The 20,935-nt window shown below is 43.5% G+C and overlaps 1 long non-coding RNA gene and 1 pseudogene across 4 annotated transcripts in view; one reads left to right on the top strand and one right to left on the bottom strand.

Moving 5' to 3' along the window:
- Window positions 1–473: 473 nt before the first annotated feature.
- On the bottom strand, window positions 474–17,309 carry LOC103277521 (zinc finger protein 436-like; annotated as a pseudogene).
- The window catches only part of LOC103281457 (zinc finger protein 135), a 20,770-nt gene continuing 17,104 nt past the window's right edge, over window positions 17,270–20,935 (top strand). For 2 of the 4 annotated variants that reach the window (XR_010001740.1, XR_010001739.1), the window contains exons 1-2: window positions 17,270–17,703; window positions 19,164–19,282. This is a non-coding gene — a long non-coding RNA (zinc finger protein 135). Of the gene's footprint in view, window positions 17,704–18,043; window positions 19,283–20,935 lie in introns of those variants that run through there. The other 2 variants (XR_010001737.1, XR_010001738.1) reach the window with 2 other exon arrangements.

The raw sequence follows: 20,935 nt of genomic DNA, 5'->3' as shown, positions 1-20,935 counted from the left end.
CAGATGCTCTTCTCATTGGATTCCCAGCCTCCTCTCCTTTTGTAGTGATTTCAGTAGAGACCACATATAGGGGGTCATACTTGGTGAGGTTCCACTTCCATTTAGTGTTGTATGAACACCTTTGCTGTCAAACACAGCACCCCCACTCCAAGCAAAAAGAAAGAAAATGATTTCCTTTTTTCTGTTCCTTGACCACACGAAGGACCAGCAGCAGCCAATGCCCCTAAATGCCTACTCCCCCCCCCCCCTCTCTATATATGTATTCACATAGAGAACTGAGTCTGCAGCAGTGGACCTCATGCACGGCAGACCCAGTCTCCCCTTTTTTTGATGGAAATACAGCTCTTTCCTTTTCCAAATGTGTGCATTTGTATGTGCTTTTTGTCACACCTGTCAATTGGGGTTCTAAATTAGCAACCCTCTTTCTTCGGAAGCTTTGTTCTCTGGTTAAGGAGAATACCCAACACAAACTGTCTCTTTAAAAAAAGAAAAGATTTATATAAAGATATTTACAAATACAGAAGAGTTCTTGGATCTTTTCAGTTGTTTCCACACGATGAATAGTAAACAACGAAGTCCTTATCTTCAGCAAGATGCCACAGTTTTGTTCTCCAGACGTTGCAGCAATAATACACCTCCGGCAACTCCAACTTGGATAAATTATTTCCAGCAACTCCAGCTCAGCATTCAAACTCTCCCCAACCTCCAACCTCAAGCCTCCAACCTCAGGTTCCAACTTCCAAACTCAAACTTCAAACCTTCAAACATAATGTACTTAGTCTCTATTAGTAGTACTCCATCTCTAGCAGGTGGCTTGATGTTGCTGGCCATACAGTGATTCGTCATGATCCTTACAATCACTTACCCATTTTCACTTAAGAAAGGATATAAAACTCTGACAACCCTTTCCTTTCTTAAGTGAAAATCCCAAAACAATATACAGCAAACATACAACAAATAATATTACAGTTATATAATTTTACATACAGGCATTTTAGAACACAATTATCTGGTCAAATATTTTCTTTTACATTTACCAAATCCAAACCAGACACCAAATAGTTATGTTTTTCTGCTGAAAGCGGTTTTGTAAATATATCAGCTATGTTTTCTTCAGATCTGCAATAATCTATCATTCCTTGTTGAATTAATTGTTTGACATTTTGATATTTTACTGCTATATATTTGGTCCCGTTTTTCCAACTTTCCCTTTCGGCCATGGCTATACATGTCTGTGAATCTTCAAATACAGTAACTGGACTTTTATATTCTAAACCTAAATCAGTCAGTAATTGTTTTAACCAAATTAATTCATTTGCAGCTTCTGAAAGTGCTGAAAACTCAGCTTCTGCAGTAGAAACAGTTACCGTGGTTTGCTTTCGTGATCTCCAACAAATCATAGCTTTTCCATATTGTATCAAATAGCCACTTACTGACTTTCTATCCTGTTGTTCTGCAAATGAACTGTCTGCAAATACTGTTAGTTTTTCAATACTTTGCTTAGGAAAATGTAACACGGAGGTCTCTAGGGCAATAGACACGATTGCCCCCGAGTGTCCCCTCTTGTTGCAACGATCCAAACCAGCCCCCTGTTTACTGGGGAGCTGGCAGTGATGAAGCGTACGAGGCGGGGGCTAGAGAGCCATTGGCGGAGGACTCGAAGTGTATCCGACCGAACACGGGCTAAAGCCTCTCTTAAGGCATACTCCGTGGCAATGCGCAGCCAGAAAGACTTTGACTGCGCGTATTGCGTCTGCAACTAATAGACCAAGAGAGTTGTTTCAGGTGGTCAGGGAGCTCCTCCATCCCCCTGAGGAGGAGGGGCCTTCTGATCACCTGACAACCCGATGTGGCGAGTTCGCACATCATTTTGCAGACAAAGTTGCTCGAATTTGCTCCGACTTGGACGCTAACATTAGTGCAGAACCAGGGGATGTAACCGAGGCACCTGTCTATCAGGTTTTATTGGATTCGTTTCAACTTTTTCAGCCTGATGACGTTGACAAGGTTCTTGGAGCGGTGAGGGCGACCACTTGTATCCTAGATCCTTGCCCATCTTGGCTTATCAAACTCGCGGGTGGGGGGCTGGCTGACTGGTTTACGGGTATCATCAACACCTCTTTGCAGCAAGGGCATGTCCCATCTTGCCTTAAAAAGGTGATTGTGAGGCCCATATTAAAGAAGGCGACTTTAGATTCATTATTATTGAACAATTACCTCCCATTTTTGGACAAGGTCCTGGAGAGAGTGGTTGCTTCTCAGCTCCAGGAATTCTTGGTTGAGACCGATTATCTGGATTCGTCACAGTCTGGCTTCAGGCCTGGTCATGGGACTGAAACGGCTTTGGTCGCCTTGGTGGATGACCTCCGCAGAGAACTAGATAGGGGGAGTGCATCCCTTCTGGTTCTCCTGGACATCTCAGCAGCTTTCGATACCATCGACCATGGTATCCTTCTGGGGCGGCTCTCGGGAATGGGTCTTGGGGGCATTGCTTTGCAGTGGCTCCGCTCCTTCCTGGAGGGTCGTTCCCAGATGGTGAAGCTGGGGGACACCTGCTCAGACCCCTGGCCTTTGACCTGTGGGGTTCTGCAAGGTTCCATTCTCTCCCCCATACTTTTCAACATCTACATGAAACCACTGGGAGAGGTCATCCGGGGTTTTGGAGTTCGGTGCCATCTCTATGCAGATGACACCCAACTCTACTACTCTTTTCCACCAAACTCCACGGAAGCCGCTCAGACCCTGAACCGGTGCCTGGCAGCTGTGTCGAACTGGATGAGGGCTAATAAGTTGAAGCTTAATCCAGACAAGACAGAGGCCCTCCTGGTCAGTCGTGGGACCAATCGGGGTATTGGGTGGCAACCTGTGCTTGACGGGGTCGCACTCCCCCTGAAGGCGCAGGTCCACAGTCTGGGGGTCCTCCTGGATTCATCTCTGGCACTTGAGGCCCAGGTGTCGGCGGTGGCCGGGAGGGCCTTTGCACAATTAAAACTTGTGCGCCAGCTGCGACCATACCTCGAGAAGTCTGACTTGGCCATAGTGGTCCATGCCTTAGTTACATCCAGATTGGATTACTGCAATGCTCTCTACATGGGGCTGCCCCTGAAGATGGCCCGGAAACTTCAACTGTTTCAAAGATCAGCAGCCAGATTTCTAACTGGAGCCAGCTATAGGGAGCACACAATGCCCCTATTGAAGCAGCTATAAAACCCTATACGGCTCGGGCCCTACCTATCTCCGTGATCGCATCTCCTCCTATGAGCCAGTGTAGATCTTGAGATCATCCAGGGCGGCTCTCCTCGTGCTCCCACCACCGTGTCAAGTGCAGCTGGTGGGGACGAGGGAACGAGCCTTCTCGGCAGTGACCCCCGGCTCTGGAATGCACAGCCAAATGAGATCAGGTAATCCCCTACATTATCCAATTTTCGTAAGGAACTGAAGACCTGGTGGTGTCGGCAAGTTTTTGAGTAATTACATTGGAATACCGCCGATCTCTGGGCCTGAATATATTGCACAAGATTTAACTAGCCTAAAATGACACACTTTAATATATTGGGTTTATGGTTCCCGTCCCCTTGATCAGGTTGTGTAAGTGTTATTTATTGCTATATAATATTATTGTTTTACCTTGGTTAACACTGTGTTATTATGTTTTTATGATTGGAAACCACCCTGTGTTCCATCCAGGAGATAGGGCGGTATATACATTTATTATTATTATTATTATTATTATTATTATTATTATTATTATTATTATTATTATTATTATTACCTGTGCTTGTGATGAGGCAGGGGGTGAGAGAAGGGCCTTCCCAGCAGATTTTAAAGGCTGTGCAGGTTTATAGGGGAAGATGTGATCGCAAAGATAGGGTGGACCCGAACCATTGTCGGCAAGAGAAAAGAAGGCAAAGGAAGGGAAGAAGAGAGAAGAGAAAAGGGAAAGAAGGACAAAAGAAAAGAAGGAAAAGGAAATGAAGTGAAGGGAAGAAGAGAGAAAAAGGAAGGGCAAGAGAAAAGGCAAAGGGAAGGAAGGGAAGGGAAAAGAAAAAGGAGAGAAGGGTAAGAGAAAAGAAGGAAAAGGAAGTGAAGAAAAGATGAAAAGGCAGGGGAAGAGAAAGGGCAAAGGGAAGGAAGGGAAGGGAAGAGAAAAAGGAGGGAAGAGAAAAAGGATGCAAGAGTAAGAGAAAAGGCGGCAAAGGGCAGGATGGGAAGGGAAGAGAAAAAGGAAGGAACAAAGGGCATGAGAAAAGGCAAAGGAAGGAAAGAGAAGGAAGGGCGGGAGGGAAGGAATGGGAAAAGAGGGTAAAGGGAAGGAAGGCAAAGGAAGGGAAGAGAAAACAAGGATAGAAGGAAAGAATTAAGGGAAGAAAAGAGAAAAGGGCAAGAGAAAAGAAGGCAAAGGGAAGGAAAAGTTAGAAGGCAAGATGTATTTTAGTTCTTGTGAACCTCGGGTAGTCCGTGGACCACTGGTTGGGAAGCACTGTCTGAAAGGGAAGGGGCTAACTCTGGATCCCTCCTGTAATGGCTATTCACAATACGCAAGCTAACCACTCCTGACTGAGGAGGAAAACAGAGGATGTTTCTGTAAGGGCACAACATTCACAAACTGGACATTTGCAACCAGGGTGGAAATGGAGCTGGAAACTAAGCCCAGAGGAAGAACTGATGGAATCACATATGGTTTATTTCTTTTCAGATGAGGTGAAAGACAACCATATTTAACCCTCCAGGACCTCCAACTCACGGATTCAGATGACAAGAACTGGGCTCCACCAAATCTGATGCAGAACTTCTCAAAGGGTCCCGTTTGAAATCAGACATTTACCCACAATGGCTGTTTTTTAGCCTGTATGTGTTCTCTGGTGCTGGTTAAGGGATGAACTCTGAGTAAAACATTTTCCACATTCATGGCATTTTTATGGTTTCTCACATGTGTGGAGTCTTTTGTGCCTCGCCAAGGCTGAACTGTAAGCAAAACAATTCCCACACTCCTGGCATTGGTATGGCTTCTCTCCAGTGTGGAGTCTTTTGTGGCTCACCAAAGTTGAACGGAAAGCAAAATATTTCCCACACTCCTCACATTTGTATGGCTTCTCTCCTGTGTGGTGTCTTTTGTGTTTCACCAAGTCTGAACTGTCAGCAAAACATTTCCCACACTCCTGGCATTTGTATGGCTTCTCTCCTGTGTGGTGTCTTTTGTGGTTCACCAAACCTGAACTGTAAGCAAAACATTTCCCACACTCCTGGCATTGATATGGCTTCTCTCCTGTGTGGAGTCTTTTGTGCTTCACCAAGGTTGAATTGTCAGCAAAATATTTCCCACACTCCTGGCATTTGTATGGCTTCTCTCCTGTATGGTGTCTTTTGTGTTTCACCAAGTCTGAACTGGAAGCAAAACATTTCCCACACTCCTGGCATTTGTATGGCTTCTCTCCTGTGTGGTGTCTTTTGTGCTTCAACAAGTCTGAACTGTCAGCAAAACATTTTCCACACTCCTGGCATTGGTATGGCTTCTCCCCAGTGTGGAGTCTTTTGTGCCTCACCAAGGCTGAACTGGAAGCAAAACATTTCCCACACTGCTGGCATTTGTATGGCTTCTCTCCTGTGTGATGTCGTTTGTGCCTCACCAAGTCTGAACTGGAAGCAAAACATTTCCCACACTCCTGGCATTTGTATGGCTTCTCTCCTGTGTGATGTCGTTTGTGCCTCACCAAGTGTGAACTGGAAGCAAAACATTTCCCACACTCCTGGCATTTGTATGGCTTCTCTCTTGTATGGTGTCCTTTGTGGCTCACCAAGTGTGAACTGGAAGCAAAACATTTCCCACACTCCTGGCATTTGTATGGTTTCTCTCCTGTGTGGTGCTTCCTGCACTTGGTGCATACATGGCTCTTCTCTCTGTTATCTACTGTGAAGAAGAACAGAAACAATCATTCCTCAGTGTGAGTGATAAGGACTCTAAGGAAGTGGGATAAGGTGGATTGAAATGATCCTTAAGACAACATAAACATGGAGGAAAAGAAGATATGCCTGTTGTCCTTTCCCCTCCCCTTGTTCAGTGAAGATGGACCCTGGTTGTCTGCCTGGAGCCTCTAAGAGAGAGATGAGTAACATACGCTCCAGAGGCTCCCTGTTGCTCAGCCCAGCCCGTTTTTTTATTCCGTCTCCTCCTCTCTGGGGAATGGATGCCTTTTCCCTTCACATCCAAATGCTTGCCTTTTTCTCTAGCTTTAGACTTTACCCATTTCACCATCCTTCTCTCCTTTTTATTTCTCTCCCCCAATCCCAGTTCTCTTTTCCCATGCTCCCTTAATGTTGGATTTTTCCACTCCAACGTAGAAGATCCCATACATAATTTCAGAGTATGGTAGAGTCTCGCTTATCCAACATAAACTGGCTGGCAGAACGTTGGATAAGCAAAAATGTTGCATAATAAGGAGGGATTAAGGAAAAGCCTATTAAACGTCAAATTACATTATGATTTTACAAATTTAGCCTCAAATTAAGCATGTTTATTTGACTACAAATAAAGATAGAATTGCATAAAATGAACTTACAGCAACAACATTAATGGAAGTTAAATCTGTAAAAAGTTCAGTCCTGGGAAGATTTTCCAACAATTGCCATTTCTCCTCTGCCAAGTCTCGCCATCTTTGCAGCATCGTTATGTTGATCCCCATCGCTTCTTCTTGTTGCTCGATGTGTGTCATTGTGGTTTCTAGAGCCCTAACCCTATCCTTGTGCGAGATTCTGAGAGGCTCGACAGTTGATGCTTGATCATCAGTTATGTTGCCATCGTTATTGATAAGAGCAACAATTTCTTCATCCGTTATTTCATACTGATCGTCTTCGTTTATCCAACTTCTAACTTCTTCCGAAGACACATTCTCACACCCAGGGACATGTCGTACTAAGGGTAGAATGCTTTCTTCGGTTTCATCTATGCTTTTCCTTCCCATAATCTCATCCTTATCTTCGCCTAACAACTTCTTCCAAGACCTGGCAATTGTTGGACCCCAACCACAGTCCATGCCCTTGCAACCCAAGAGGCAACTTCCTTTACATGGATGTGTTTCCATTTTTCAATCCTGTCTTGCCCTTATTCTATTTCTTCTATCATTGCCGACAATAGCTTCCTGCGATAGTTCCTTTTGAGCGTTTCCAAAACGCCGAGATCCATTGGTTGTCATACGGCGGTTACATTATGTGGAAGAAACATCGCCTTCATGTTCCCCTCTTGAAGCTCCTCTGCATCAGGGTGTGTCGGGGCATTAACTAGCAACAAAACCGCATTTCTGGGCAGGTCATTTTCTTTTAAAAATTTATCCATGGAAGGAACAAATTCCTTAGGGCTGGGCTGTAGCACAGCTGGTAAATCACCAGCAGTAATAAGATCTACCAACTGAAAGGTGGCCAGTTCGAAGCCCGGTTGGGGGTGAGCCCAGCTCACTGTTTACCTAAATAGTTCAAAAACAGTCTACAAGCTGTAAGTAGAGAAATTAGGTACCACAAATTGCGGGGAGATCTTTTACGACACCATAAATAAGATCAGAAATGTGTTGACCGAAAGGAAGGAGGAAGGAGGAAGTTTTGATGGCTCTTCGTCATAGAGAATGAAGCAACAGCACCCCTGTGACTGAATCTGAGCGCAACGTCAGCCTCCAAGGCACCAAAAAACTGGACTTCAAGACAACATACCTCCTTCTGTTTGTCTTATTCTGTTCTGTCCTGTCTCCAAACGGCATTGAATGTTTGCCGTTTATGTGTATTGTGATCCGCCCTGAGTCCCCTCGGGGAGATAGGGAGGAATATAAATAGTGTAATAATAATAATAATAATAATAGTCTTTGAACATTTCACTAGTCATACATGCACTTTGTAGTATTTTACAGGAAGAGTAATTTTTGAATTTTTTTTAAAGGCTTCAAACAACAGGAAAGGAGATTCCACCTGAACATCAGGAAGAACTTCCTCACAGTGAGGGCTGTTCGGCAGTGGAGGCTGGATGGCCATCTCTTGGGGGTGCTTTGAATGCGATTTCCTGCTTCTTGGCAGGGGGTTGGACTGGATGGCCCATGAGGTCTCTTCCAACTCTACTATTCTATGATTCTATGTATTGTGATCTGCCCTGAGTCCCCTCGGGGAGATAAGGTGGAATATAAATAAAGTGTTATCGTTATCATCATCATCATCATCATCATCATCATCATCATCATCATCATCTTTAAAAATTTCACTGGTCAGCAACACACTTTTTTGATTGTACTATTTTACAGGAAGAGCGTTTTTTGAAACTGTTTTAAAGGCTCTTGGATTTTTGGGCTTCCCAATCATTGCAAGGTCCATTTTGTGGTTTGCGGTAGCATTGCTGCACGCTACAATTGTCAGCCTCTCTTTGCTGTGTTTTTAGCCAGGGGCTGCTGCTTCAGTTCTGGCTGCAAGACTCCTACTGGGTAACACTTTGCAATTAAGGCCGGTCTCGTCACAATTCAACATCTGATCGCCCGTTAGGTTTTCAATTTCATTAAATTCTTGAATTTTTTTCATGAATGCCTCCGTTTCTTGATAATTTGATGACAGCTTCTCACCACAAACACTTAGCTGACGGATTCCATAACGTTTCTTCCACTTGTCGAGCCAACCAATGCTTGCTGTAAAATCTGGATCCCCTTCATTACATTCCTTTCGAAAACGCAACGCCTTTTGCTGTAAAATAGGTCCTGAGATAGGCACACCTTTGTCTCTGGACTGCGTAAACCAAACATACAAAGCTTCACTAACGTTTTCAGTTACACTTTAGCATCGTTTTCCTCTCTTTTAGCGCACCTTCCGTAACTTTGGGGGAACTCCATTCTTCAATCTCTGATCGATTCCAGTTTCAGAATAGGCTGAAGGAATCCCTCCCACTTGTCTCCTGATTGACAGTTGGGATGTATCTATTTGTTCTCTCTGTTTCTTTCTCTCATTCTGATTGGTTTTGTAGAATGGTGCATGCTTTTGCTTCAGATTTCTGACTTATATCTCAGTGTATACTGTGTGTATTAAGACCTCTCTCTGCTTGTGTGTCAGGAGAGATGTAGGGCTTGGAGTTTTTCCCTCTCTTTTAATCCCAAGAAGAGATGGAAATAGAGAGCAGCTCAGACCCAGTCCTTTACTATTTAGAAAGGGAGTTATTATTTTTTTGTAAATAAACCTTTCGTAATTTTAAAGACTGGACTCTGCGTCTTTGCTTCAGAAGTTCTTCATTTTTTACAGCCAGATCACTTCACGCTCTGCTTGACGTGAGCTGAATGCTCAACTATCAGTTTCCTGTTGGTATTTATAGGTGTTCTGCTTTTTGGGGGGTAGTTTTCTCTAACAAGATCCTGAGACTTCTTGGAAATACCATTCTGTCGACTGTCCCTTTGTTCAGTTGATTGCTCTGATTCTAATACCTGTCTAATTCTGCACACCTTTTACTGGGAGCTGCAACTTCTTCACATACAGTAGAGTCTCACTTATCCAACACTCGCTTATCCAATGTTCTGGATTATCCAACGCATTTTTGTAGTCAAAGTTTTCAATATATCATGATATTTTGGTGCTCAATTCGTAAATACAGTAATTACTACATAGCATTACTGCATATTGAACTTCTTTTTCTGCCAAATTTATTGTCTAACATGATGTTTTGGTGCTTAATTTGTAAAATCATAACCTAATTTGATGTTTAATAGGCTTTTCCTTAATGCCTCCTTATTATCCAACATATTCGCTTATCCAACATTCTGCCGGCCCGTTTATGTTGGATAAGTGAGACTCTACTGTACGAGAATTTAGGAAAGTGGCTGTGGATAATTTGGAATTTTCTAACATTTGGGATTTTCTAACATTTGGGATTTTCTAACATTTAGGATGAAATAAATATACAGAGTGTTTCAAAAAGATGCACTCAATTGGAAAGAGCTAATTTCTGCAGATGTGAAACTACCATGAGTGACACTCTTACCACTTGAAGGAGAGGGGCAGAGTTTGACGGCTGCTCTATGCCTCTCCCTGTGCACAAAAAACCCCGAGCCCCAATCATTCACAAGCACAAAACACATAACACATGAAAATACAAGTCACCGTCTTGCGAATGAATGAGGCTAGGGCCTGTTTGCGTGCTGGGAGAGGCAGCCTAGAGAGAGAGCTGAGCCTTCAGACACGCAAAGGTTATCCTGCCTGGTTGGGAGGAAAAACAAGGTTGAATACCACACCAATCATAAGATGTGTAGCCGCCTCTGCGTATCTGAAGCTAGAGGAAGTTTGGGGTTTTTTTCATGATCCATTCTCCGGCCCCTCTCTCCAGCCAACCTGCTTCCTCCCTCTATTTTCTTCTCACACAAACACTCAGAGAGAGAACGAGAGAGAGAGAGAGAGAGAGAGAGAGACTGACTGACTGACTGGGGGGGACGGGGACTTCAACTTGACTCCAGTTATGGAAATCTTCCCACTTGAGTCTGAATTGGTGCTTATTATTATTATTATTATTATTATTATTATTTCTCTTATGTCATATATTTCTAACACAAGCCCTGCCTTGCGGACCCTCAGTGACTGTGACGATTTAGGAGAATACTGCCTTTTGAAACAGAAATCCCCATCAGTGAGGGAGCCTTACCGAGAGAGGCCACAATCCCATTCATCTCCTCCATGACCTGCTTGTGCAAGGCTTTCTGGTCCGGATTCAGGAGAACCCACTCCTCCAGGGAGAAATCCACAGCCACGTCCTCAAAAGCGATTGGGCCCTGGCGGAAGAAGAAGAGATTCCCTCCTCACGTGAGAGCGATCAGGAAAAATGATGACAAGAAATTCTTTAAATTTACATTCCTGCTGGTTGCTTGAAAGGGAAAGGGCCAAGGCCTCCATGCCACAGTTGTAAGCTTTGTAGAGCCGTCCGGGTGGTCACAGGTAAGAACCATTTCTTAATTGGGTTGTTGTATGTCTTTCGGGCTGTGTGGCCATGTTCCAGAAGTATTCTCTCCTGACGTTTCGCCCACATCTATGGCAGGCATCCTCAGAGGTTGTGAGGTGTATGGAGACACTCAGCAAGGAAGGTGTATATATATCTGTGGAAAGTCCAGGGTGAGAGAAGAACTCTTTGTCAGTTGGAGGCCAGTGTGAATGTTGTAGTTAATCAGAACCATTTCTTAATTGTCATGTAGAATCAGGAATGGAATCTGAGCATGTTCCAGCTTGTATTGTAGTGCCCAGAACTGGACACAGTATTATTCCAGGTGAGGTCTCGTCATAGCAGAAAGAAGGTCACCTCAATCTAGACAGGATATTCCTTGGGATGCAGCCCAAAATATCATACTCTTTTCAGCTGCTGCATCACATTGTTGGCTCATGTTCCACTTGTAGTCCTCTAACACTCCAAGATCCCATCATATGAATGACTGTCAAGCCAGGTGTCACCCATCCTGTACCTGTCCATGGCATTTCTCTCCTGCCTAAGTGTACTACTCTACATATATTCTTGTTGACATTAATTGGGTTAGTTTTGGCCCAGCTCTCTAACATGTTCAGGCCATTTTGAATTCTGATCCTATCTTCTAGACTGTCAGCTATCCCTGCTAATTTGGTGTCATCTGAAAATATATGTTAGGCAGTACTGGGCCCAGGACAGAACTCTGTGGCACTCCACCCTTTGTCGCTCAAACCATTACAAATCCACCAAACAGGAGTATTATCCAGGCCACTTTTACTAGTTGTTGGTAAAACCATGGGAGGCCTTTCCAGAGGTCTTACTGAAAGCAAGATGTGCTACACCCACGGCATTTCTTTCATCTACCAAGCGTGTAACTCTACTGAAAAACAGATTAGTCTGGCGTGACTTGTTTTGGAGAAACCCATCTTGCCCTTCAGTGATTACAGCATTTTTTTCTAAGTGATTCCAGACGGCCTTCTTCATGATCTGCTACTTATGCTTATGCTGTTTAGTCATTTACATTCGTTGGTGATTCCCACCGAACCCCCTTTCCATTTCTTGTACATGTCCCTTTTGAATCTTAGCTCTGTTGAAAGTTCTTTGAACATCCATTCTGGTTTCTTTAGTATTCTCTTCATTTTTTCCCCTCCTTACAATTCTGCCTTCAAGATTTCACTTCTAAGGAAACGCATTAAATCTTGTCTGTTTCAACATATGTTGATAATTAATCCTGGAACCAAAGGCACCCCGGCAGGCCCCGTCCTCCTCTCCCAGGAATCCTCCTGCTTACCTGACTCAGTCCCACTCCATCGCAAAGGGGGAGAAACGGCTGAGGATTCGGCAACAGCATCATTCCAGACCCTGGAGAGAGAGCAAGGGGTGGAAAGCTGGTCACAGAAACAGGCCTCAGAGGTGACAACTGCAGTCCTATAAAGAGACCGATGAGGAAACGGCCCTAAGAACACAGGCGCATTCAACAGCCCAAGAAGATGTACAATGTGAGGGTTTAGGACTTTATCTCGCAAGCAGTGCTGTGAGAATGTTCGAGTGAAACTAGCACTGGGCTTGGTGTTTCAATTGACTAAAGTGATTCTTTGCTGTCTGTCTGTCTTCCAGCTCAGTTTCAGGACTCATTTCAGCTTAGGGTCCCACCTGGGAAGACTCTGAAGGGCTGAATATTCAGTTCTATTGCAAGAAAGAAAACTGCAAATCAAACTGAAATTACACTTTTAGCACCGAATGCTGGGCTGTGGCACAGGCTGGTTAGCAGCCAGTTGCAACAAATTACTCTGACCAAGAGGTCATAAGTTCGAGGCCAGGCCGTATCTGTGTCTTGTCTCTGTCTCTGTTCTGTGTTATGGTGTTGAATGTTTTCCTTTATGTGTGCAATGTGATCCGCCCTGAGTCCCCTTTGGGGTGAGAAGGGCAGAATATAAATACTGTAAATAAATAAATAAATACCTATAACAATAACAATATTAATAAAAATAATAATTTTATTTCTGACCTGCCTCTCCTTGCAGTTTGAGGCGGGTTACAGCACAATTTTAAAAACACGAACATTGCCAACATTCAACAAAGATACATATTTCTATAAAAGATCCACATTGAAACTGCATTTCTATAAAATTCATATCAAAGTCCATAAAACATCACACAAAGGACATGAGTTTAAGATATATACCCGTCTCAAGGCCAAATGATCCTGCATGTTCACCTTCTGAGGCTCAAACTGTGGGTGTGCAATCGTCCCCCCAAAGCGGAATTTCCACTGGCACAAAACCCCCAAACTCCCAGAAGAGTTCCTTCTCACCCTGCAAGGCGGCAGCCCCGTCTCCTTCCCGCTTGAGCTCCTTCTGCCTGAGACTCTGGGTGGTGTCTGGTGGAGATTCCTCTGGTGCAGGGACTTCCATGGAGTTATTATTAGGGGCCTGGAAGAGCACAGAGCATTCCAGAAGGAGTTTGGGAAAAGTTCAAAAACATCACAGACCTGTAGACCTTTTTGGAAAGAATAACTCTGAGATGGGAACCTAGTTTGGAACCAATGCCCCCCTCCCCCTCCCATCATTGTCTATGTTCTATCTTGAGCGGAGCGTCAACCAAGCTGACGGTAGAGATGGAGGGGCAGAGCAGGTGGGGAAAGAGGCCGAGGGAGCAGGGCCTTGCTTATCCCCCACATCGGTCCCATCTTGGAAGAAAGGCAGGATGTATGTTTAACCTGTCCATCAGTCCCCAGGTTAGTGAAACCCAGAGGGAATGCTCTCACCTGTCCTTCCTGCTCCTTGTCCTCGGCCCGACTCAGGAGGAAGCCTTCCGCCAGGGCCACCGCCTGGGAACAGGTCTCTGCCCCACACTCTCGGACCCAGCTCCCCATCTCTGGGGGCAGGATGCTCAGGAACTGCTCCAGGGTCACCAGGTCCAGCACCTCGGCCTTGGTGTGCTGCTCTGGCTTCAGCCACTGGCGGCACAGATCGTGGAGATGACTGCAAACCCCTCTGGGTCCTTCACCCTCTTGGTAGGAGGACTGCCTGAAGCGCTGGCGCTGTGTGTCCGAGCTGTCAAGGTCCACACTCGGGGACTCATGTCTGGTTCTTTCCCAGGATTCCCCACTGCCCCCAGGTCCTGCTTCAGGCCCACGTGAGTTGGGTCTCTCCATGTTGGAACCACTCTGGTGAAGAACCCAACCGTATCCAAGATGTCTTTCCTACTCTTCTTTCTTTCAAGGGAAAGAAATCCCTCCACAGGCTCTACTCCGAAATTCTCAGCCAAAAATCCTCTGTGAAAGAAAGGCAGAATTGAACAAACAGACTTTGGGAGGGTTTTTCTTGGAGGGTTAAGAAACAGGCCCTTGATGTATTCCCAAGCCCTCCTTTCCCTTGGGCCTCTGCTTCTGGAGCCTCAAACCCATCTGGCTTCACCCGGCCTTCCATTGAGCTCTCATTCAGTCCTAATCCACACTCTCCCCCCAAGATTCCTTCAGCGGATGCGGGATGATCCATAGCCTTTCTTGGAAAGAAGAACCAAGAGACTTTGAAACAAGAGTCAAAATGGAAATAACAACTAAAGTAAGAGTATCTGGAAATTCAGATGACAAACAGAAACTGAATCATTTAAGAACAACTATGAAAAAGTATGGAAAGAGATACAAAAAGATGCACAAAGGTGGAAGAATATTAGACCTCTCTCTGTTGGTAAGAATTTGAACAATAAAAACGAATGTATTCTCAAAAATGTTATATTTATTTCAGACAATACCAATTTTGTCAGAAGAAGCACTCTTTGAAGTCTGGAATAAAGAACTGACAAAATTTATTTGGAACCATTAAAACTCAGAATAAAAATTAAAACTTTATAAGATGCAGACGATAGAGGAATGGCATTACCATATAGGAAACTATACTGTGATTCAGCAGCTTGGACGTGGACAAAAGAGAGGATCGTTCTAAAAATGAAAGACTACTTCCAATGTAAGGGACTGATCTAAAATACTGCATATCTGGCATGCATATCTGGTTTATGATACAATGAAATCAGACTCCAGTTTTAAGAAACATCAAATAAGAAATTTATTGATGACAGCATGGAATAAATACAAAATAATTTTTTACCATTAAATTGACACAACCACAACTAAGAACACCTAGGAGAAAATATCTACCTTATAAACAACTATAAGAAAAAGAAACTCTGCAGAAATTAAAAGCACTACAGGAGCAACCAAAAGAAGACTCAACAATGACGTGGTTCCATTATAATCGACTCGAATAGAGACTTCGTCTAGACAACAAAAGGGATAGACGAGAATTGGAGAATCAGCGGAACCAACTGCTACAGACAAAAAACAAGCCAATTGGGAAGCTGCATCAATTTCTTCTGAAAGATTTTACAATTGATGAAAAAATAAAAGAACCTATGATTCAGTGGGTGAAAAGCATAGGCTGAGCAGTAAGTCTACGAGAATAGGAAGCGCTCTGGAAAAAATGACTAAAATTTACAAGGAGTCACACCATCAAATTAAATTTAAACAAAATGATACATAGATGGTGCATAACTCCAGAAAAACTCTCAAATACACACACACACGAGATATGTTGGGATTTGCCCAAAAGGTAAAGAATTCTGGATAAAAATCCACAGAGACATGGAAACTGTACTAGAGTACAAAATCCCATTAAAACCAGAACTTTTTCTACTGGGGTTATTAGACAAACAGACATTGAAACATCAAGAAAGAATCTTTATTTATGTGACAACAGAAGCAAGGGCAGAATATGCAAAACTATGGAAACAACAGAACATACCAACAGCAGAAAACTGGATGACAAAAGGTTTTAAAATGGCCAAAAAGGACAAAGCTGCACAATAAACAAATACACAGAAAATTCAAGAAGAATGGAAACCCTTCACTGAATTCATAAAGAACCAAAGGAAAATGACCACAGCAAGATCTGTTGACTAAAATAGTATTATAGTACAGTTACATTTAGTACAAAATGTAACTGTACTATTAATACTATTTTAGTCAACAGATCTTGCTGTGGTCATTTATTCAAGAGACTTTGAATAATTGACTTATCAGCACTCTTTGATAAGAATATAAAAGGTTGCAAGCCATGTTAGATATTTTAGAGTGAAACATTTATATACAAATACATATTTGTGTAGTGTTTAAATAAAAGAAGAAAAGATAACAAACATAGTGAATTATCACCCAGACAACACTAATTTACTAACGAATGGAATTGATATTTTAGATCTATATGGCAGTCGTTATAATGAGATGAAATACATGCAAAGAACGGGAAGGGAAGGTGGAAAGGAGATCGGATAGGCAAGACTACCGGTTTTGAGGACAAGAGTGCATTTGTTTCTGTCTCAGAGGACATTTGGATCTTCCAGAACTTGAGACCGTGTGTCTAATAAGAGGGTTTGGGTTAAAGAGATGGATGCAATCGCTATAACAAGGGCAAGGCTTCTCTTTCCCCCTCCATCCCCAGAAGACATTGATATCGTTCTTTTGTTTAATATTTTAAAATATACACCATTGGTTATACTAGGGGTCCCCAAACTTTTTAAACAGGGGGCCAGTTCACAATCCTTTGGACCGTTGGAGGGCTGGACTATAGTAATAATAATAACAAAACAACAACAACAATAAAAAAGAGGGTTGGAAGAGACCCTTTGGGCCATTGATTCCAATCCCCTTCTGCTTTTGTGCAGCGAAAGCACAAGCAAAGCACCCCTGACAGATGGCCACCCAGCCTCAATAATAATAATAATAATAATAATAATAATAATAATAATAATAATAAAGAGGGTTGGAAGAGACCCCTTGGGCCATTTAGTCCAACCCCCTTCTGCCCTTGTCCCGTGGGGGCCGGATAAATGGCTTCGATGGGCCGCATCCGGCCCCCGGGCCTTTAGTTTGGGGACCCCTGGGTTATACAGTAGACCCATAATATTTAATATTCAAAACAATTCTAATTTTTGCATCCAGTTATTTTCAGACATACACACATATACCCCCCCCCCCCCCGCCATTTCTTTTATACATCTTTTATATATCTTCAACTTCCATGTCCTCTTGTGGGGGTCATTCCCCATCCTTCTTTTTGAATCCTCTTCCAATAATTTCTCTCCCTTCATCGTCGAAATCCCTTTGTTTCCTTATCCTTTTTTAACTTTTAATTTCAAATGCCAGCTGATCGTGTGTTGCCAATGCCCGTTCTTCCTGAGGCGAGAGAGAGAGAGAGAACCTGAGGGAAGGAAAGAGGCCCTCAACACGCCTTTCCCGCCTCTCGCCCGGCTGAGGCCTCGGCCTTCCCAACGGTCGCTTAGCCAGTCACATGACCCGCAGGCGGGAAGGCGAGGGCGGGTCTGCCTGGAGACCGGTGACGCTGCGGCAGGAGCCCGGTTCCCATTGGCCGCTCCCAGGAATGACCGTTAGTGGCAGGACGGGGGAAAACAGCGCCGCGGGAGATTCTGCCCGGAGACCGATGACGCCGGAGAGGAAGGCGGGTTCCCATTGGAGGCAAAGAAAGGAGGAGCGTCTCTGTCTGCCTGTCTGTGTCGGTCTCCGTTCAAGTGCCGCGAAGCCCCGCCCCTCTATGGGCATCCTGCCCACGGCCGCCATGTTCGGTCCGGGCGGAAGTCCACCGAGGAAGAGGAAGCCTCTTCCTAGAGAGGCTGAGGACGAGCGGGGTCCCGGTGAGCGCACTTCCGGAGGAGCGAGCGAGCGAGGAGGAGGAGGAGTGAGTGCGTGTGAGGGGGGCTGTGTGGGTCCCCGAGTCTGCCCCCCCCCCGGCTGGGGACTCCGGGCTTTGAATGTTTTTGATGGATATTCACTTCACTTCACTTTACAGTAGAGTCTCACTTATCCAACACTCGCTTATCCAACGTTCTGGATTATCCAACGCATTTTTGTAGTCAATGTTTTCAATACATCGTGATATTTTGGTGCTAAATTCGTAAATACAGTCATTACTACGTAGCATTACTGCGTATTGAACTACTTTTTCTGTCCAATTTGTTGTTTAACATGATGTTTTGGTGCTTAATTTGTAAAATCATAACCTAATTTGATGTTTAATAGGCTTTTCCTTAATGCCTCCTTATGATCTAACATATTCGCTTATCCAACGTTCTGCCGGCCCGTTTATGTTGGATAAGTGAGACTCTACTGTATTTCTTAATTAGTCGCTCTCCACCAGAGTGCTCCAAGCGACTTACAATTTAAAATATCATTCCACAATATAAAAAACATTCATCATAAAAACATTCAACCTAAAAACATTCAACAGTGACTATTAACTGTGATTCTTTTGTGCTGTTTGTGTTTAATTACCGTATGTTTTAATGTTTACATATTGGTATATTTTAAGTTGTATACTAATGCTTTTATGTCAAGCCGCTTTGAGTCCCCTTTGGGAAGATAGATACAGTGGGGTATAACAACAACAACACAGCTGTAAGCAGTTTTGGTTCTTGGTCAATGGACTGAGCAATTCAAGTCCAACCTTCACCCCATCCATCTCTCCATTAAACTGATGAAATCATTTTTCCAATCTCTTTTGGGCTGATGAGTTAGAAACCCAGAGCTCAGTGATAGATTCTCCTGAATTAACCAACTGGCCCCCTGTTTCAGTTGCAGGCCTGATAGTTGGTATAAAAATGGAAAGGCGGATGGGTCAGATTTAATTATCCCAGAGATTTTGAAATCAGACCCTGATCTTGGTGGCAGTCTTCACCATCATTAACAACACAGGCATCCTACAAAACAGTTGACGATTTGCCGTTATAGTTCCAATCTACAAAAAGGGTGACCCTCCCGATCCTTCCAATTACCGGCCAATTAGCCTTCTATCGGTAATTGGAAAGCTTTGTGCAAAATTCTTATTAATAAAGGTGCAAACCTGGCTGGACCGGAACAAAACCATCAGCCCTGAGCAAACTGGATTCCGTAAGGATAACTCAACCTTGGATCACTGCTTAGTACTTTCTCAAATATTCCACGTGTTACTGCATTACTCCCAGTTTTTGATCTCTGTTACCCTGACATCCATTGCTTAAACTACTAAAAAGAATTCCCCCCAAAAGTTGATCTATCTTCCCTGTTATTGTCCATTATTTTCAAACCCAATAGTCCTGCCTTCCTTCTTCAATCATCTCCTTGTATTTGATCTTTGTTCAATTGCTTGTCTTTTCTTTTTAGTATTTATACCCCGTCCTTCTCGCTTCAAAGGGGACTCAGAGCGGCTTTACCAAACACACACACGGCAAACGTCCAATTCCTGATTCTACAATTAACAAGGACACACAACACAGACAGAGGTAAAGACAGTGTTTTCCCATCTTATTTCCGGCATCTTGGAGGCTGTTCTTGACTGGGGGGGGGGGTGCTGTTGCTCCATCTTCCATGCTGAGGAGCATCCTCTCAATTGATGTCTTTAAGGACACCTTTATTACCTCCCCACTGAAAGCGGTACCTATTTATCTACTCACATTTTCAATCTGCTAGGTGGGCAGGTGAACAGGGGCTAACAACGGGTGCTCACCCCGACCCGGGCTCGAACTCTCGACCTCTTGATCAGCATGATTTTTCTACAGCACACAGCGGTTTATCCTGCTGTGCTAAGCCTGTTTGTCTGTATCAGTTAGATATTCCTGTTCCGATGCAATAGCGTAAACATTATAATCAAATGCTTACTGGTAGAGAGTCTTTTTTTGGGGGGGAGGGGTTGCTGTGAGTCTTTCGGGCTGTCTGGCCATGTTCCAGAAGCTTTCTCTCCTGATGTTTTGCCCACACCTGTGGCAGGCATCCTGAGAGGTGTGAGGTATGTTGGGAACTAGGCAAGGGAGGTTTCTAGATCTGTGGAAGGTCCAGGGTGGGAGAAAGGACTCTTGTCTGTTGGAGGCAGGTGTGCATGTTGTAATTAATCACCTTGATTAGCATTCGATGGCCCCGTGGCCTCAAGGCCTGGCTTCTTCCTGTCTGGGAGAATCCTTTGTTTGGAGGTGTTAGCTGTCCCTGACTGTCAGGAGAAAAAACTTCTGGAACATGGCCATACAGCCCGAAAGACTCACAGCAACCCAGTGGGTAAATTTTCATTATTTTCCGTTATGTAATTGCGCAAAGGAGGGAGTTTCCAGGGCTCCTTTCCTCATTACTGGGATTGGGATTAAACTTGATACACTGTTAGAACACATTTACTACTGTTACTCCCCCCCACAAGTTTCCAAACATTTCATTCATTCACCAGTTTTGGGGAATTTTAAAAGGTTTTTATGAAAAACATTTTTTTTAAAAAGCTACAAGAGCGATCTCCTTGAATTTCTATTTTGAAAGATGCCACATAACCAGGGCATCATCCCCCCAAGTTCCATAAAGGTTTGCACATCCACTGATTTTAGGGAATTTTAGGAAACCAACATAAACTTAACAATACTATTTCCCTGGAAGACTCTGTTGGACCAGTGGGCTTATTAACAAAAGACCCTCCTCCTAAATGTACAACAGAGCAACTCCTTTTAATGGTCTTAATGGTTGTTTAATGGTCTTATTGGTTTTAATGGATACTTGTGTTACTTTTTTAGATTTTATGATTTGGTTTTACTTATTTATTATTTATTTAAAGCATTTATATTGCACTCTTCTCACCACGAAGGGGACTCGGGGCGGAGCACAAAATATATACAGCAAACATTCAATGCCAGAACATAAAGTAACTAAAAATACACAAACACTAAAATCAGATTATTTCGACTTTAAAATCAATTGCTTAAAACCATCTCTGAAAAGCCTTTGTCATCTTATTTTATATGTATGTTAGGCATTGAATTTTTCCCATTATGATGTTGTAAACCAATTTTTGTCCCCCCGGGGAGAGAAAAGCGGTATATAAATACAGCCAGCAAATAAATAAATTAATAAATAAATAAATACAGACATATAGATACAGATAGATAGATGTATGTATGTGTGAG

The sequence above is a fragment of the Anolis carolinensis genome, unplaced genomic scaffold, assembly GCF_035594765.1.
Source record: "Anolis carolinensis isolate JA03-04 unplaced genomic scaffold, rAnoCar3.1.pri scaffold_99, whole genome shotgun sequence".
NCBI lineage: Eukaryota > Metazoa > Chordata > Lepidosauria > Squamata > Dactyloidae > Anolis > Anolis carolinensis.
This window is presented reverse-complemented; position numbering and strand designations above follow the sequence as displayed.